The sequence below is a fragment of the Strongylocentrotus purpuratus genome, unplaced genomic scaffold (assembly GCF_000002235.5).
Source record: "Strongylocentrotus purpuratus isolate Spur 01 unplaced genomic scaffold, Spur_5.0 spur5_scaffold_20, whole genome shotgun sequence".
Taxonomy (NCBI): Eukaryota; Metazoa; Echinodermata; class Echinoidea; order Camarodonta; family Strongylocentrotidae; genus Strongylocentrotus; species Strongylocentrotus purpuratus.
In genome coordinates, this window is record NW_022145606.1 from 41,544,528 (window position 1) to 41,559,292 (window position 14,765).

The window sequence follows — 14,765 nt, forward strand, 5'->3', positions numbered from 1 at the left end:
CAAGATAGTTCAAAATAGTTCAAGATAGTTCAAGTGCAAGTTCAAGTGCTAGTTCAAGTGCAAGTGCTAGTTCAAGTGTAAGTTCAAGTGCAAGTGTAAGTTCAAGTGCAAGTGTAAGTTCAAGTGCAAGTTTAAGTGCAAGTTCTTTGGAGAGTTCTTTGGAGAGTTCTTTGGAGAGTTCTTTGGACAGTTCTTTGGAGAGTTCTTTGGAGAGTTCTTTGGAGAGTTCTTTGGAGAGTTCTTTGGAGAGTTCTTTGGAGAGTTTTTTGGAGAGTTCTTTGGAGTGTACCACCCTCGGTCCTGCAAAAGACAGAAAGGAATAGAAAAAAAAATTAATTAAATTCAATAGACACGTCTGGGCAATTCTTGAGAAATCATCAAGGAGCTCGTAGGATAGAACCTTGTGGTACACCATTTGTTATAGACAAAAAAATTGAGGAATTATTATTATAAACTACATATTGAGATCTATTAGAAAGATTACTTTCAAACCAAAATGACAGACAAATTTTAGTGTTGTTGTTGTAGTTTCCGAGTGGTGAGTCAACACACTGATTACTGAGCTGGGAGACATTGCCAGGCATAGCGCCATAAATCGAAACTAAAAAAAAAAAAAAAAAAAAAAAAATTACTCTTTCGCCGCATAGGCCGCACCCCGACTTTTTGATATTTTCTCTTCCAATAATACTGCGGCCTTTACGCCGGCAAATACGGTAGTCACATTACCCAAAATTAGCCTGCTCGGCGGCCGAGCGGCGAGTTTTTAGCCAATTTTGCCCGGTCACCGCTCGTTTTTAAGGCATCGCTCGGTCGCTGCTGAAGTTTTAGCGCGGAGTTAAAATTCGGGCGGCGCCTGCTCACTTTCACTCGCCGCCCAGACTACGCTCGGCGACCGGGTGGTCGCCGCCCGGACGCCGGCCTAATCGAGCGTGCACCGTCGAGCGATTTAGGTCAACAATCGAAGCCCCTAGGTCAAAGGCTGTCGAGCAGTCGCCGCCCGGTCGCCGCTGGAAGATTAGTCGGTCACTGGGCGGCGAGTCCAAAATAGGTCGGCAGCCTTTGACCTAGCGCCTTCGATTTTTGACCTAAATTGCTCGGCGGCGAACGCTCGATTAGTTCGGTGCCCGGGCGGCGAACGGCCAGGCACCGAGCGTATTTTGGAGCTCCGCCGATCACTGGCCGGCCGCCGGGCAATTTCTTTAAAATCAGCCGGGGGCTGGTGGGAGACCGCCCGGCAATCGGAGGGTCACCGGTCGGTCACTGCCAGGACACCGCGCGAAAAAGCTCCGCGATTTCGCCCAGTTTTTACCTAAAATCGCTCGGCGACCGGTCGCCGCCCGGACGCCGGCCTAATCGAGCGTGCACCGTCGAGCAATTAAGGTCAAAAATCGAAGCCCCTAGGTCAAAGGCTGTCGAGCAGTCGCCGCCCGGTCGCCGCTGGAAGATGAGTCGGTCACTGGGCGGCGAGTCCAAAATAGGTCGGCAGCCTTTGACCTAGCGCCTTCGATTTTTGACCTAAATTGCTCGGCGGCGAACGCTCGATTAGTTCGGTGCCCGGGCGGCGAACGGCCAGGCACCCAGCGTATTTTGGAGCTCCGCCGATCACTGGCCGGCCGCCGGGCAATTTCTTTAAAATCAGCCGGTGGCTGGTGGGAGACCGCCCGGCAATCGGAGGGTCACCGGTCGGTCACTGCCGGGACATCGCGCGAAAAAGCTCCGCGATTTCGCCCAGTTTTTACCTAAAATCGCTCGGCGACCGGTCGCCGCCCGGACGCCGGCCTAATCGAGCGTTCACCGTCGAGCGATTTAGGTCAAAAATCGAAGCCCCTAGGTCAAAGGCTGTCGAGCAGTCGCCGCCCGGTCGCCGCTGGGAGATCAGTCGGTCACCTGGCGGCGAGTCCAAAATAGGTCGGCAGCCTTTGACCCTAGCGCCTTCGATTTTTGACCTAAATTGCTCGGCGGCGAACGCTCGATTATTTCGGTGCCCGGGCGGCGAACGGCCAGGCACCGAGCGTATTTTGGAGCCCCGCCGATCACTGGCCGGCCGCCAGGCAATTTCTTTAAAATCAGCCGGTGGCTGGTGGGAGACCGCCCGGCAATCGGAGGGTCATCGGTCGGTCACTGCCGGGACACCGCGCGAAAAAGCTCCGCGAATTCGCCCAGTTTTTACCTAAAATCGACCGGCCACCGACGGGAAATCGACAGGTCACCGCCCAGGCATCGCTGGGGCTCTACAGCCTGCTCGACTTCTCCAACAATCTATCATTTGCACTAGGTGTTTAAAAACAAACAAACTTGTTCTTCTTTATCAACTCCTTACATAATTCAAGGATTCTCTTCAAATTTTGGCAACACCCAATGGAAGAGTATTGAGAATTGTCCACAAAATTATGTTACATACCTACGGAAGTGTCATAGAAAATTTCATTAAGCCATAGCTTTCCTATTCCGCGTTCAATTATGTTCCCAATTATGGAGATCTGTTTCATTCCATTGTAGCTTTATTTTAAAAACTACTTGACTTTAGCCTTCTTAAGCAGATCAACTTACTCTCTGCAACTCTCAGCAATCTTGAAAACAGTCAATAACCTGAAAGAAAAAAAGAAAAGAAGAAAAACAATTGCATTTCATAAAATACCAATATGATTATATTACAAAAATAAATACAAATAGTGAGCCCTCATTCAATGCTTAAAGATACTATGTCCCTTTTGCAGCCACAATCAAATTCTGTAGAACTTTATAGGAATTATGAATATGTCATGTATGTCCTATCTGTGAAGTTTAAACGTTAGCAGTGTCCTAATATTCAAATTATGCAAAGAAACCCGTTTACTTGCTACATTAGCTTCACTGTCAGACACTATTGAGTGACTCACTAGCTTTTTTCTTCTTTGGAAATAACATACATGTACATAAAATGAGCTGTAAAGGGTATATGAGCATTTGTCAACATCAATATCCCACTTCTGCTTGTAATGGCCAAAATTAAACTGATTGAATCTTTGCGCAGCATAAAATGTACGACCATTCGGTACAATGGTCTGAAAATCAGACCATTACTTACTGGCTCTATAGCTCTTAAGTCGATTTGACAACTAATAGTCGTTATTTTCCAACTTAAAGACATTTTCAAGCCCCCCTTTTTTTAGGGAAGTTCTAAATTAGTATTATCTTTCAAATGCTGTTGAAATTTAACCTTTTCATTTTGTTGGCCTGCAAATGGGACATAGTACCTTTGAAGGCAAAGACCAGTTTTGGTCATGCGATTGCATTGTGAAAAAAACGTTGTGGAATCGATCAGAAAAGGTTGCTCAGCTAGCATATAAGTATTGGTGTGATCTGGATCATCAAAATGATGAGATTTGACCCAGTCTTGGTAAAGTTACAAGCACTGTACACAGAAAGATGTATGTGGGACTACGCGACACACACAGAATAATAATTATTTAACTTTTGATTAACACAATAAGACTAACTAGATGGAACTTAGACTGCGTGCAGTCGAAAATGATGCCTCCGCTATAGAGCGATTTTACAAACCAAATCGGAAGCAATTTTTAATATTCAAGTTTGATTGTAATCCATTATCAAGTTTGATTGTAATCCATTATCAGGTTCTCAGAATATTTTGATTACAAGCTATTTCAGTTTGAGAGTAATGCCTCTGGCTACTTTGTAGTGGAGGCATGAAAATCGAGAATGATCTTATCTGTTTGGATTGAAATCAATCATATTGTGATGATAATTTTCATCCATCAAAGTCCTTAGTAACTACCGTTCCAAAGATGGTGAAAATAAACAAGACATACCTCCTCGTCCCCTTCCTCCGCCGAATTCTCCCCTTCCGCGTCCACCGCCGCCTCGTCCACCGAAACAGCGTCCTCCTCCTCATCCACCAAATCCACCTGTAACAAACATTGTATGTCTAGTTAGAATCCACTGTATCGTATTTGTATAATAATTAAAATTATATTATTAAAGGTATAGACCAGTTCTGGTCATGCAATTCAATTGCATTGTGAAAAGAAACGTTGTGGAATCGATCAGAAAAGTTTGATCATCTATAAGTATTGGTGTGTACTGCAAGGTTCTGGAATCATCAAAATGATACAAAATTTTGCCCAGTTTTGGTAAATTAAAAGCACTGTACACAGAAAGATGTATATGGGACTATGTGATATCTATCCAGGCCGAATCTATATTTTAACTAGATGGAATTCGACTGCGTGCAGTCGAAAATGATGCCTCCGTCATAAAGCAATTTTACAAACCAAGACAGAAGAAATTTTTCGAATTCAAATTCAATTGTAATCCATTAACAGGTTCTCAGAATATCGTGATTACAAGCTATTTTTGCATACATAATGAGCCCATGACCTTTGACCTTATGAACCAAGAATTTACTCAGTTCATTGGCTCTGCAAGTAACATACATGACCTAATTTTGTCAGGAATCCATCGGTTGGTTCTTGAGATAACGCGATCACAAGCTGTTTTTGCATACATAATGTGCGCTGTGGCCTTTGACCTTTGACCTCGTGACCCCAAAATTTAATCAATTCATCGACTCTGCAAGTAACATACATGACCTAAGTTTGGCAGCAATCCATCAATCGGTTCTTCAGATAACGCGATCACGAGCTGTTTTTGCATACATAATGAGCCCTGTGACCTTTGACCTCGTAATCCCAAAATCTAATCAGTTCATCGGCTCTGCAAGATACATACATGACCAAAGTTTGGCACAAATCCATCAATCGGTTCTTCAGATAACGCGATCACGAAAACGGGACGTACGTACGTACATACAGACGGACGGACAACCCGAAAACATAATGCCTCCGGCTACTTCGTAACGGAGGCATAACAATCAGGGTTTCATTCTCCTTTAAATGAAGTTGGGTGGGGTGGGGCAAGAGGTGGGACACATCACACACAGCACAAACCCATATCCATCGTAATTAATCATAAATTCATCAGATCATTAACAATTGTTATGCTTGGGGACTTCTCGCTCAGCCAAATTGAACAGCCAAATCTTGCACAATCTAATTTTCATACCCTGTACAAAAGTGGCCAGTGCTCATCCAAGTATGAATTATTATCACATGTGTTGGCATCATATGATAGACAAGAGCTTCACCCATCCATACATATGACAATTTCCCGAGAATGTTTCACATTTTTTATTTATTTGGCAGAATATTTAAAAGTTTCAACTTTGATTTTTTAGACACTCGGTATACCTACACTCCAAAAACTTTCTTCCGTCAAAGTCCAAAGCCCCTGTCAAAGTCCAAAGCACCTGTCATCAAAACAAAAAATAAAAAGTACAAGTAAAACATGACAAAAATATAAAAAACAAACAATTAAATAAACCAAGTTAGATTGCATCACAAATTCAACTTTGGTAACAACTAATTTGCATACTTTGATGTCACTCAAACATTTCATAATACAGTCCAACCTCATTATAACAATTCAGTATGTCATACATATCAACCATCAAGGCCCCATTGCATAAAACTATCGTATCTTTACAATTAATGATATCTCTACAAACTATGGTAAATACCATTGATTTCTTGATTTTTATTAGCTAAGCAGTGTTTGCAGAGATACCATTAATTGTAAAGATACAATAGTTTTATACCACAGGGCCCTGGACTTGACAAAACACTACCTACCGTATGTACTTTTGATGCTAAATTAACATGCTACAATTGATTTTTCCCCAAAGGTCACCTACATTAATTATCCATCCTGATAGGTTTCTTTCAGATAGCATGAGGGCAGTACAAATATGTATCAAGATTCCATTCATTCTTTTGGAAGCCACCTAGCCATCATCAAAATTGTATTAAAAAAAAGAAGAAAAAAAAGAAAAGAAAGGAGGCCCCCCCCCCCCCAAAATGAAGCGGGCGGGGACGCTAAACATGTAAAAAAAAATTAATGGCCTAACTCAAATCTTTTGGGACCCATAAAATAGCTTTAACTTAGACAAATTTTGATTTAGGACGATCATAAAATAATAGGACAAAACAGGTTGGGCTACGTGTAGACTTTCAACCATAGCAATTTTTGACTTATCCAAGTTCGACTAAGGCAAGGTCAGCTGTACTATATGTATTGCATTGGACTAAAATCAAAATACATCTATCATTTGCACTAGGTGTTTAAAAACAAACAAACTTGTTCTTCTTTATCAACTCCTTACATAATTCATGGATTCTCTTCAAATTTTGGCAACACCCAATGAAAGAGTATTGAGAATTGTCCACAAAATGATGTTACATACTTACGAAAGTGTCAAAAATGTTATATAGAAAATTTCATTAAGCCATAGCTTTCCTATTCCGCGTTCAATTATGTTCCCAATTATGCAGATCTGTTTCATTCCATCGTAGCTTTAATTTAAAAACTACTTGACTTCAGCCTTCTTAAGCAGATCAACTTACTCTCTATTAACAACTAATATCAACTTACCGGTACTAACCAAGTCTCTAAAGAACAGTCAAAACTGAAATACAAATAGAAAAAAAAACAAAAAACAATTACATTGCATAAAATTCCAGAAATGAACATATCACAAAAATAAATACAAATGGAAATAATGAGGCCTCATTCATAATGCTGAATTACATAAATACAACGGCCCGTATTCTGAAGTTGTGTCTAACATAGGTTGCGTTTATCTAGCAAATTTTTGGCTAGAATCAGGTTTCTCAAACGTCTTTCAGGCAAATTTAGAAGTAGATAAACGCAAAGCCTTTTTCAAACGTCTTTAGATATGGGCATATCAAAAGACGCAAAAAGGTGCGTTTTGTATGTGACATACAGCCAGAATCACGTTTCTGAGAGATCGATAAACGCAAAGCTGTTTTGTACCTCACATACAAATAGGACCACACAGGTGTTGTGTACAAGCATACGTGTGAAGTTGACCTCCGAGAAACTGTCTGCTTCCCGGGTCAAACGGAGCTGAGCAGCTGCGAAGAGACAAGGCCTTTATTGTGAATCGTGAAGTGTAGATAAACGCGACATCCCGCAAATCACGATCGTATAGTGGGGTTCGATAGTGGGGTACGATATGTACATATCTAATGGCAAGCCTAGATAAACGCGCCCTTAGTCATGTCTTAAGTTAAACGACTGTTTAGTTAGACACGACTTTAACGCGAGGTCATGTCTAAGTCCTGTTTAACTAAATTTTGTATTCTGAAGTAGTGTCTAAGTCTTGTCTAACTAAACAACTGTTTAAGTCCTGTCTAAGTCGTGTTTAACTAAACTGTTTAAGTTCTGCGCAAGTCGTGTTTAACTTTTAGTCATGACTTCTGCGCATGGCCAATAGGCGTTAATTCTGACGATAGACCCAATGCGCATGCATGCGCGCACCGGATAAATAAATTAACGCGCACAGCTAGCTGTGTGCGTGCTGGTACCATGGTGATGTGATCGTGACGTAATGACTAGACTGCATGTACTGTGTACGTAGTACATATGTACTGTACGTACTCAGACCTGCCAACCTCAAGAGTTCAAAAACTGTATTCTTTAATCCCAAAAGTTGTATTTTACTGACAAAAGTTATATTCTTAAAAATAAACACGGACTGTGACATGATGGATCAATGCCTCTTACAGTTCCTACAAACAGGAAGAAAATTTGTTATGGATCATTGGCTGAATATGCATGATTTTGTCACGACTGGTGTGTTCAATGAACCAATGAACATCCCCAAATGGCCGATGTGAGATGCTTGTAGGATACTTTAGAGGTCAGAATGGGCATTTTGCCATTAGTAATGGCACACACACAGAATTTTAAAAAAATATATAAAAAAAAAAAAAAAAAATTAGGGCGCAATTTCCCCCCCCCCCCTTTTATTTTACTTTTGCCTTGGATTTAGGCCTGTTTTGACTTTTGGATTTTATAATGAAGCCAGGAATTTCAGCTGTCTGATGTGGACTCGTCTCTAGACCCACTGTATGGATTTTATTTTTAATCAAGGCAATGAATCCCATTGACTTTTTGGTAAGCCTGCAAGGTCTTAGTAGGGAGGCCAATGCCCGGGCGTAAGGCTTCTACGCCTACGATTTGTGCGCTCGTCGTCCAAGTCAGAAAATTACCAGAAGAAAAAAAAGGGGGAAAAAAAAGAAAAAAAATATCTATGGAATAAAATGTATAACAAATACACAATTACACACTCCACAACATACCTATAATCTCGGATCTGTAACGGTCTTTCACCATTTATTGACGATCTTCCAGATTTTGACATATTTTAATCCATTAATTGGGCTAGCAGACGAAAATAACGGACGCACAAGAGAAACTAGAAGGGTCCTAGAGGGCGATGAGGTTAGCTCACTAAAATCCTTCTCAATGACTGAAGGTAAAGCCTAAAAATATGGAATCAATTTAATATCAAAGAACTTTTGATAGAGATTAACATATCAGATGTGCACAAATGTCACTTTTAACAACTAGAAAATATAAAGAAAAAAGATTATATCTTTTTAATTGCAGATTTTTACAAACTGCACATTCGAAGGTAGATAGAGTACGATGTTTTTGTCAATCTTGCGTCGGTTTGAGCCCCATAGCTAGAGCCATCTCAAATTGAGAAGAAAAACTGTGAACAGAGACCTCATTGTTCCAGCCCCAAATAGAAGTCTTGCGACATCATTATATGAATATGTATGAGCTCCGGTCTCATCGCGCGCAAAACAAATTTGACGTAGTCTCACACATAGTACCTTATTCTCAGCACTAGACACCAGTGTCGTGCAGTAATGTATGAGAAGTGTAACAAAAGACATTTCAGTAAAAAAAAAAAAGTCTATGTGAGCAGTCTATACTCCAATGAGAAGTGTAATGAATGCCATGATTTGAACGTGTGTGTTTTAGTGTATGATATCATCATATGGTTAGTGAGAGAGAGAGAGAGGGAGAGAAATATCTCCGTAAGTAGTACACGTCTATCAATGCGTGCAGTCATGTTTGATTCCGTATTGTGATCGCTACAAGTGCAAGTTGGATTTATCGATCGATGATAATGCAGTGTCAGATCTTTACTCATGAGGAAATAGTAATTGGAATACATCGCAAAACTAAGGTAGACCTCTAGGCCTAGATCTATTTATTTATTTCAATTACTTTCTTAATTTACAATGAGTGGCTTTCGAGCTTTCTCTCTATCATGTTTTGACCCTCCATGCCATGGCTAGCATGGCTCGATTGCGGTTTGCATGCAATTACCGTACCTGAATGAATGTACTTTCGCGCGAAGTTTTGAACTTGTTGTCCGGGCAATGACCATGATGACACGCCCATTCCCTCGGGCCTGTCTAATTCTCAACGTAATTGAAATTGATTGTTTCAAGGCTCGTCTTACGGACGGCCAGGCGCGCGCGTAGAAGGAAATGTATAATTATGAGCTGGATATCTCCTATTTTATGGACATTCTGGAGTCGGCAGATGGGTGAGTTGTCTTAGTGAAAGTAAATGCTTTCTTTTAATCTTAGTTTTATTATAAACAAAGTAGTAATTAAAAAGTTAGATTTGGGCATTGGCCTCCCGGCGCTAGAGTAGTTCCGTATCCATTTTTTTAGCAGTTTAATAATCCATTCTTAGGCTTAGCAAAGGAATTTTAGCCCAATTTGTTACTAATTTGAATCATAATCATGATATAGAGGTCTAGGGCCTATTGCATTTTCCACCTGAATTTGGATCACATCCGACATCGGGAAACCTCCGTTTAGTTTAGGGCTTCGATGTCGACGTCGTTGCTCAGTACCATCTCTACGCTATAGCTCTGCACCTCAAACTGAAGCTATCAGTCCAAAATTATGCACATTTCTCGCATGCACGATACCATAAACCATACGAGAAGTTTGCATAATTTTGGACTGATAGCTTCAGTTTGAGTTGCAAAGCTATAGATCTAGCGTAGAGACGGTACTGAGCGACAACATCGACATCGAAGCCTTAAAGTTTAAACGGAGGTTTCCTGATGTCGGATGTGATCCAAACTAGTCTATGTCTAGGTCTAGATCAAACTTTTAGACCTATGGCTATGAATTAAAATTAGTAAAAAATTGGGCTAAATTTCCTTTGCTAAGAATGGATATGAAACTGCTAAAAAAAATGGACACGGAACTACACTAGCGCCGGCTCCCTATACACAACGCCGCAGCAACAATTATAACCTCTGAGTCTGCTCTGTACGGTAAGCGGTACAGGGGTGTGTTTTGACTAACGTGTGGCTGCAAACATGACTTTCCATGCAGCATAATGAGAAGGAAATCTCGAATAATCAACTTACCTAAACGACGTGTACAACTAAGGTCAAGATTCGGCTTCACAAGGCAAGATTTTGTCCAAGAGACAAACCACAAAGTGACGATGCTCTCGCGACGACAAATGTTGTTGTTGTGTTTTGGTTTAATGGCGATTAGTCAGTAATTTGACTATTGTCACCAAAATACTTTACGGCACGCGTTATATCTCTCATTTTTGTATTTTTAAAAATATATTTATTTCGTTTTATATTTATCTATCTTTTAAGATAGTATCGAAAAATAATATTGTAAGCAAAACATTCATGGGCTTTGTTAGTGTTTTTTAACAGTACGTGCAGATTATTTGTTATATCACATACACACAATACATAAATGTATTAAAAAAAGGCATTACGGTATTCTCTAAAACAAAAAAAAAAAAATTGAAAAAAAAAAAAAATCGAAATTGCAAAATTAATTCATCAGGTAATTCACCAAGTCTATGTTATCTACAAATTGATTGATATTTTATTGTAAAAAGATATCGTAGACTACTCTTGCAATTAAAACTGAGGCATCTAAACAATAATTATACATAATACATTTATAAAGCTCTGGGTTTTCCTTGTGCTTGATCATTTTTTAAAAATTCTGTAGGCTAACATTCTTATTCTTTCTTTCAAATCAAATCATAAATGCCCATATTTATTTCACTTGAATATTGATATGAAATCTCATTTTCAGTTTAAATAATCATAATAGGCAACACTTTGGTCTTTGTCCAGTAAAGCCATGTCCCAAATGAATTTTGGTTTTCAACTTAACTGCCAAGTCTTAAATGTAAGAGATCCATCATCAGTGGTGGATCCGGGGGATGGGGGTGGACACAATCGACGCCCCCTATTTTTGTGAAAACCACTCATTGACTGCATGTTAAAATCATAAAAATTTGGGTGCACCCCCCCCCCCCCCCCCTTTTCGGATCCCCCTTTTAAATCCTAGATCCGCCACTGCATTATCTTGTCACAATCACAATGATCATCACAACAATCCTACCAAGGATCACCCTTATGATGACCATAATCATCTTCATCTCTATACATCATTATCATCATAATCATCATCATGCACCATCATCATTATCAACATCATATCATCAATATCTTCATCAACAACATAATTGTCATAAACACAAAATGGACTCGAGTTGGCTTATAAATTAAAAAAACAAAAAATAAAATCTTTCAGATAATTATGTCAGTTCCATTATAAGCCACCCGAGTCCACTTTGGTGCTTCACACATCAATTCCAGGACCAACCGAGACCGGTTTAAAATCTTTATGCAAACTCAATCCAGTTTTCAAATGGCATCATCTATACATTGTGCCACCTCCACAGGCCACCTCAGTCCATATCTAACACTTTTCTAAGACCACTTGAAGCACAATCCAATACAGTCCACTCCTGTTATAACGACATTTGGAAAAGTGCATAACATGCATTGTATCTAAACTCGATATAACAGGAATACTGTAATCTAATATGATAACACTATTACAACTTGAAACCTATTCACTCACTCCTCAAAGAAATAAGAATCATTGTATAACAATGCACATACACTGTACATGGCACATAGAATTCATCTCTACAATTCATTCATGGACAACACCATCCCCTGATTAGTATTTCAATCACATAAATAAATTTAAACAGTTATTCATGAAACTATATTAAAAAATACTTTAATACAAATATAACACTAATAGAAGCAACTTTATGCAACTTTTCATCTGTATCATTGTATTGTTGATCCAATTGTATATGTTAAACACTACACATGCATCACAGAAAAAAATAGTATACCCAAATTTAAAAGCATCATATATATATGTATAAATTGTATGACCTTGTTTTATTTCATGTTAAAGATTAACTTATATTCTCTTCAATAATACAGAACTTAATTACTTTCATGGTAAGTTATACCTTATGAGGAAATAAGAGTACAGGGTACTTTTTTATGGGATGCACTATAACATATTTTGTTTTAAACTGTGCTAATAACTACTAAAATCTTCACAACAAATAAAACATTACAAATTAAATCTACCCCAGATGTGTATACTTTGCTCCTATTGTGAAACATTTCAAATGTTAATTTCTTGCAACAATCTAAACTTAGTAAATAACATTTTTTCAAATATTTCCTTACTTTCTGACGTACAATTAACACATTTTAGGAAAGCAATCATTCATATACATCTTTACACTTGACCTATTAATATCCATACGGCACAGGAATATTACCGGATCGATATAACTTTCATACGGAACGTATAATCTCTGTAATCATATTTTTTTTTACTTACTCTCTGTCATACAATTAACACATTTTAAGAAAGCAATCATTCAAATGCAACTTAATACTTGACCATGAACAGAAATATCTATAATGCACAAGAAAATTGTAACATATCTTACAGGATCGAACTTTCAAACCCAACAGTTTCAAACAAAACGCAAACAATGTGACGGAAGTTGATAAAATAGAACAATTATAACCAACATTATGGAGAATATTCTCAATACTCCCCCCCCCCCCAAAAAAAAGGTTGTCAGGCTCCAAAACTAACACTTAAAATTCACCTTTAAAATTACATGTATATAGTATAAATTGCTAACAAAAATATAACAAGACAATTTATACAACTACGTCTAATATGCCTCCCCCTTAAAACAAATTATTTCAAAAAAGGGTGACATCTGTGGCCCTTGACCTTTAACCTCTGTATTCCAACAGTTAAAACCAACAACTATGTATAACCATATCCAAAACAACAAAATCACATTTAAATGTACGATTGGGGTCAAAAGTTTACATATCATAGAAATATAAAACAAACATTTTTACCACAATAACAAAAATAAACTTCATTTTTTAATAAAAATGGAGTTTTGCATATATTTGGTAACATAATTTTTTGGAGGTTTTTCTGTTTAGTGAAAATTTAATACATGTTTACATAGGAAAAACATAATAATACTATATTTCTAACTAAAGTATGCATGTCTAGGTATTTGGGTTTGTTTACCAATATAACAGTATCAAAATAGTTTCATTAGCATCATGCTCATCTGGAAAACAATTAAATAATCATACTTTCTGCACAACATAATTGATAATACTTACATTGATTCAATCTAGGTCAAATGTTACATATCTAAAATAATTAGTGGCACTGCCTGTAATTTGCATTATTTTTGATTATCCATATTTTTTCAAGCAAGATCACAAAAATGAAAGCTCTATTGAGTGTATACCTTTTATTTTTATTATCTTACTTTCTGACCTACAATTAACACATTTTAGGAAAGCAATCATTCATATACATCTTTACACTTGACCTATTAATATCCATACGGCACAGGAATATTACCGGATCGATATAACTTTCATACGGAACGTAAAATCTCTGTAATCATATTTTTTTACTTACTCTCTGTCATACAATTAACACATTTTAAGAAAGCAATGATTCAAATGCAACTTAATACTTGACCATGAACAGAAATATCTATAATGCACAAGAAAATTGTAACATATCTTACAGGATCGAACTTTCAAACCCAACAGTTTCAAACAAAACGCAAACAATGTGACGGAAGTTGATAAAATAGAACAATTATAACCAACATTATGGAGAATATTCTCAATACTCCCCCCCCCCCCCAAAAAAAAAGGTTGTCAGGCTCCAAAACTAACACTTAAAATTCACCTTTAAAATTACATGTATATAGTATAAATTGCTAACAAAAATATAAACAAGACAATTTTACAACTACGTCTAATATGCCTCCCCTTCAAACAAATTATTTCAAAAAGGGTGACATCTGTGGCCCTTGACCTTTAACCTCTGTATTCCAACAGTTAAAACCAACAACTATGTATAACCATATCCAAACAACAAAATCACATTTAAATGTACGATTGGGGTCAAAAGTTTACATATCATAGAAATATAAAACAAACATTTTTACCACAATAACAAAAAATAAACTTCATTTTTTTATAAAAATGGAGTTTTGCATATATTTGGTAACATAATTTTTTGGAGGTTTTTTCTGTTTAGTGAAAATTTAATACATGTTTACATAGGAAAAACATAATAATACTATATTTCTAACTAAAGTATGCATGTCTAGGTATTTGGGTTTGTTTACCATATAACAGTATCAAAAAAAGTTTTTTTTAGCATCATGCTCATCTGGAAAACAATTAAATAATCATACTTTCTGCACAACATAATTGATAATACTTACATTGATTCAATGTAGGTCAAATGTTACATATCTAAAATAATTAGTGGCACTGCCTGTAATTTGCATTATTTTTGATAACCCATATTTTTTCAAGCAAGATCACAAAAATGAAAGCTCTATTGAGTGTATACCTTTTATTTTTATTATCTTACTTT

At 37.7% G+C, this 14,765-nt stretch overlaps 1 long non-coding RNA gene across 1 annotated transcript; it reads right to left on the bottom strand.

The window, feature by feature from the left end:
- Window positions 1–251: 251 nt before the first annotated feature.
- Window positions 252–10,478, bottom strand: LOC115927455. Its single transcript, XR_004065654.1, has 6 exons — window positions 10,331–10,478; window positions 6,490–6,523; window positions 5,254–5,308; window positions 3,813–3,908; window positions 2,551–2,589; window positions 252–300 (listed from the first exon to the last, which is right to left on the bottom strand). It is a non-coding gene; the product is annotated as an uncharacterized LOC115927455 (long non-coding RNA).
- Between the last annotated feature and the right edge of the window lie 4,287 nt (window positions 10,479–14,765).